General features: G+C 33.5%; 1 long non-coding RNA gene across 1 annotated transcript in view; it reads right to left on the bottom strand.

Moving 5' to 3' along the window:
- LOC108372189 (uncharacterized) overlaps window positions 1–5,257 on the bottom strand; it is a 21,248-nt gene extending 15,991 nt beyond the window's left edge. Inside the window, exon 1 of the long non-coding RNA XR_001848821.1 lies at window positions 4,201–5,257. This is a non-coding gene — a long non-coding RNA (uncharacterized LOC108372189). The remainder of the gene's footprint in view (window positions 1–4,200) is intronic.
- Between the last annotated feature and the right edge of the window lie 297 nt (window positions 5,258–5,554).

The following is a 5,554-nucleotide window of genomic DNA, read 5'->3' as shown; positions in this document are numbered from 1 at the left end:
TAGTCCGATTTTGCTCAAACAAATTTAAAAAAATTAAAAATTACAATTCCTTTAATCTGTTCATATAGCGTTTTTCTATATAATCAATAGTTTTAAAAAAATTTAATATTTTAGGCAAAAAATATTTTTTTTCTTCATACATTTATTTTTACCGGCAAAACTGTTGATTATATAGAAAAACGTTATATGAACAGATTAAAGGAATTGTAATTTTTAATTTTTTTAAATTTGTTTGAGCAAAATCGGACTAATGGTTTACTTGTAACTGGGTAACTTGTTTTTGACCGATATAACATTTCATGTTGGTTTCATCCCATCCCGATTTTGACTGTCGCATAGTGTTATGATGCATTTCATCGAATTCTAAGTCCCCACATCATTTTAAGCAATACAATTCTTTTGTTAGTTACGGTTTTTTTGTATTTCAGTGACTATATGAGTTAGGGCCTTTTTATATTTAGGTAACGATATATATGCCTGCATATTAATGTATATTTACACATTCATACAAAAATTTTCCTTTTTCAGTTTTAATAAGAAAGCAGCATTACATAATTGGAAAGTCATAGGTCTTCATTACTAACGAGTATTTTTAAGATATACAAAAAAAAACCAAGATATGATAAGCAACACGCAAACATTGAAAGTTTAAGCCAGCGGTAAAAGTAAATTTAAAACTTCAGAAAACAGTAGTCAAAGCAAAACGTAAAAAAAAGCTATGCAATATGCCAAATGCAGCTTCCAACAGATTCTTGTCAATAACTACAAGTAATTGTCAAAAAACCATGAAGCAAAAAATATAGCAAGAAATAAACGACAACGTAAACGTGTGAAAATGCAAGAAACACGGCAAATCGATGAAAGAATGCAAAGCGCAGAAGTCAGCCCAAAAAAGCGACACGAAATGGAATGGGCGAGGAAGGCCTAAATAACAGTCATTGACAAAAATGACAACAGCATATGTACAACAAACATAAATGCCTTCATATGCAAATATGTGCATACATATAGGTACACTGCCGGAACAAAGTATTGGCACAGTAAATTTTTCACAATATATGCAACCGTTTTTATCCTAATATTTTTCAGCCGATTTTCAATAAAAATATGGTTCATTCTACAACAAAAAACATAAAAATGCAATTCCTAAACTTTGTGTAAAACTCGCGAATTTCAGCAAATTTTCAACTTTTGCATGCAGGTTCGCATTGATTTTTGAGAATTTTTTTTGTTGAAGGTGTTTTGCATTTTTTCCAAAGTATTTTCGAAAAAAAAAATTGTGTATGGAAGATACTGCGAGAAAAAAAATTGCCAAAATTCAGCGTTAACTGCAAACTCTAAAAAATTCTAAAAAATCTGATTAAAAAGTTGAAAATTTCCTGAATTTTCGCGAGTTTTGCACAAAGGGTAAGAATTGTACTATTGTACTTTTATGTTTTTTTTGTAGTATAATTGGCGGAAAAATATTAGAACAAAAATTGTTGCATATATTGTGAAAAATTTGCTGTGCCAATACTTTATTCGGGCAGTGTATATGTTCAGACATATTTATGCCTGTTTATGTGCAAGAGCACAGCAAACATATGTTGCTAGACAGACGCAAAAAGTGCCAAAGCAATGCAGGGCAAATGGTTAAGTGTAGTAATTCGTCAATTGGTAACAGTAAATGGCAATTTGTGGCATGCAAGTTTTTTTTTTTTAAACGCAAATGGGCAGTTAGGTAGATGTTGCAACTACAGAGGATGGCTGCTGAAATTTTTTGATTATTTTTATTTCGTGTTTTTTTTTGTTTTTTTGGCTTTTTTTTGGCAAACAGAGGAGTAAGCATAGTTATAGCAGTTATTAAAGCGAAACGGTTTGTAGTCATTTGTCTTTGTTTTTGCCAATTTCTTAAATTGTTTTCGAGCTTGGAGCAACTCTCTTTGCATCACCAATACCAATGAATTTGACTCAAGAAATTTGTATACCAACATAATAAGCAAAATTAAAATTTGTTTCATTCCCGTATTTACGTTTGCTTGCAAGTGGCTGTTGCATGCAACCTATATGCAAGAGTTTTTGGGTCGCCGACTACTTATGCTGCCATATGCTCACACTCTCATTAATGCAGGTCAGCTATTCGTGATGACCCCACCAGCGGTTTATCAGCAACATTATGGGGCTGTGTACATGTGCCTGGCTTTGAGCGTGTTTTCGACGTATGCATATATGTATGTACAGCGCGGTGCACTTGCCTATTTTAACGACTCTTATTACACACTTATGATATATAGTTTTTAAAGTGCTCATGTTGCAAGCCTTTAAGTACTTGCAACAAAGTACATACATACATATGTATGTAGGTATGTATATGAAAAGTGTATGCTCGCTAAAATCCTTTGTAAGTATGTTAGGTGCACTCGACAAAATACACATGTATGTACGTGTGCATGTGCATTTAGGGCTATCTGATGAGGGCGCCTCCACTTGAAACGCTTTTTTTTAGTTTTTTAAATTTCGTATTTTTCACATAGTTTTGCCATTTGAAAGTTGAGATTTGTTTTACTTTATAATATTTTATGTGCACTGTTTTTGGAAAGTATGTAGTTTGAGACTTTTTATGTGATTTATACCGAATTTCCACTAGGCATAGAAATTAGAAAAAATTTATGTCATTTGAAAATGGGCCATGTGTAAACGGATTTATTGACTTATATTTACAAAGTAATGGCATGAATATTTTTTAATACCCCACTTCATAAATAAAAAAATGTTTCATTCAATGCGCAGTGGAAATCCGGCATTAGCTTCTTAAGACCTGATAGTTCGAAAATTTCATGGCATTTAGTGTTTGAATACAATTTCGCGCTAATGTCCACCACGCTAGGTCCAATTTTCTACAATCCTTTCCAGCAATCACGCGCCGAATGTTGGTTTCCAGCTGGTCGGTCATAGGTGGTTTATCGTCATAGAGTATTGTCTTGACGTATCCCGACAAGAAGTAGTCTAACTGACTCCGTTATCAATTGATGCAGGTAGCCAATTTACAGGCCCGTCTCTTGATCGATATACGTTTAGGTCACCAAAATTTCGTCCCAATAAAGTAAGGCATACAGAGAAATATGGCCTATAGGAACAAGAAGATTGTCTATAAGAAAAGTGTCTAGGCAAAGGGGTAAATCAATCGGAAAAACTAAAAAAATTCCATAGAGATTCCTTGTTGATTTTATGTGAAATTTCTGAAAGAGTTCTTACACGATATGTATTTGCTACTATCTTATACATTCTAATATATGGTGCATACGAGTAGATACCAAAAAGTAGCATTAGCATATATATATCGTGTAAGAGCGCTGTTATTGATTTTAGTTATAAGAGTGCTTTCTAAAAATCTTGGAGGTCAGCGAAAATTGTTTTTTTTTTTTTTAGTTCCTATTTTTAGCTCTTAATTACTTAATGCTATCCGCTAAAAATTAAGGACTTTCGTTTTGAAGAAACCCCATTTAGTTCTATTTTAGAACCCGCATAACGCACACTATCTTCAAAAAGGCACAAAATTCGGGACGAATTGGTATTGAAGTGGGAAGGCAAAAACTCACGAATTATTAGTGGGAAGCGCTCGAATTTCGGAAATAGATTTCTACGATTTGAAAATAGATTTCTACGATTGTTTCGATATACATAAGGCTTTGCATGGTAATTTGCCAAAGTATACTGATAAGAAATGTCAAACACATGTGTTCGACTTGACAGTTATCCCTCTAGAAAATTCTATACCCCTGAAGAAAAGCACCCATTCCAAATAAACGAAAAACCGGCTAGTAAGTAATTTTGGAAGAGCAATTGCCGCTCCATACCAGTGCAAAAGCAGCCATCGCAGCAAATTTCATTTGCTTTAATTTGCTCCAATTTTGTATACCTATGTAAGTATGTATGTAATCGAAAATTTTTGTGACCTCCTCCTCCGCCCACTTTTTGTTTGGATTTTTACGTTTTAATCTTTTTTTACTGGGTGAACCTTGTTGTTGGTTGTTTTTGCTTATTTGTTTTGATTATATATCAGCTGGTTTTTTTTGCAATTAGTGTTGCAAATGCATTGCTGTATACACATAAACATATACTGAACCGCCCAATTGTATTAAATTTATTAATTTTTTCTTAACATTTTCCTTATTTACGCTGGGATCTTGTTTTTGTTGTTGTCTAGTATTTATTACTTACAGCCAGTTAGCCAGTTGACGTTATGCTATCCGCAAAATGGCGACATGCTGCCTATGAGTGGATTCTATACTCCATTGTGTATCCTCTGGTAGATTGTGATTTACTGGTATAGAAAAGTTTTTTGTCACTTTACGGATTATTTTTTAATATTTTTTTTTTTTAGTAAAAATAACCCGCAATAAAACTTTTTCTTGCACACGTGATCTTTTCGACTTTTTTTTCTCAAATAAAACTTTTTTTTAGTATGTAATTGTGTATGTTTGAAATGCCAGATTCATAGGATTGTTTTGTTATTGGTTTATTAAATCAACATGAGGCTTGAAAAGTAAAATCGATTGCATTATTTTTAGCCTTATGTTTCAAATAGCACTGATATTTTCCATGTATTTTTTTTGTGCCGCTTTGTAGTATTACGCCCGTACCGTTTAGTTTGACTTTTAACAGTTAACTCGTTAGTACATATTCACTTGGAATTTTTGGATATTTGAATTTAATATGCAACCGATTATTGCATAAATGACACAACTATTGTATAAATTGGCCATAAACGCATATGTAAATTTGTTATCTTAAACGTCACTTTTGCTTATTTGTTTATTTTTAATTTTTAAAAATCTATTTTTTTATGCAGATGAAAGCTTTTTCCTATAAAAATTCACAGTAAGTGGAAATCCGCGGATTTTTAGTACTCTTTTAAGGAATCAACTTAAACGCAAGCTCTTCCCGTTTATATTCACACCCCACTCCACTCGAAATCACTTCGAAAAATATTCACTTTTCATATGTTTTAGTTGAAACATTAGTCTCGCAATGTTTCACAGAATTCGCTTTATAAAAAAAAGCGCACGCAAATTACTATTGAGCACGCACGAAAATCAGTTTATTTTGTTTTTTAAATCAACAACCGTAAATGCGATATCGCACAAGAAAGTATTTTTCCATTAAATAATCGACGAATGAACGAATCGTATCGAACCGCTGACACGCGTGAATTTATCCAAACCGAAACGTACGCCACCAATGTTGGATACGTAATGAGCGCTCACTCCAGACGTGTGAGTACAACAACCCAAACGAATGGATAAGTGGAGTTAAAAACATAAAACAGAAACAGCCAGAGCCACAGGCGCAGCCATAGTCAAAGCCAAAGTAGCAAGCAGAAGGCAATCGAAGTAGCACCACAACAACAGCCAACATACGAACAATAATCCACCAAACAAACGACAACAGAACCAACCGGGCAAACAAGACGCCAACACATACTACTTAACATAAGCACTTACACATACTTATTTGCATGTATTATGGATGAAGGAAGGCGAGCAACCCACCGAAGAGGCGCCAAGCAGCTAAC

The sequence above is a fragment of the Rhagoletis zephyria genome, unplaced genomic scaffold (assembly GCF_001687245.7).
Source record: "Rhagoletis zephyria isolate East Lansing unplaced genomic scaffold, Rhagoletis_zephyria_1.1 Rzeph_scaffold_05519, whole genome shotgun sequence".
Lineage (NCBI taxonomy): Eukaryota > Metazoa > Arthropoda > Insecta > Diptera > Tephritidae > Rhagoletis > Rhagoletis zephyria.
The sequence above is the reverse complement of the archived record's forward strand: the minus strand, read 5'-3'. Positions and strand labels throughout refer to the sequence as shown.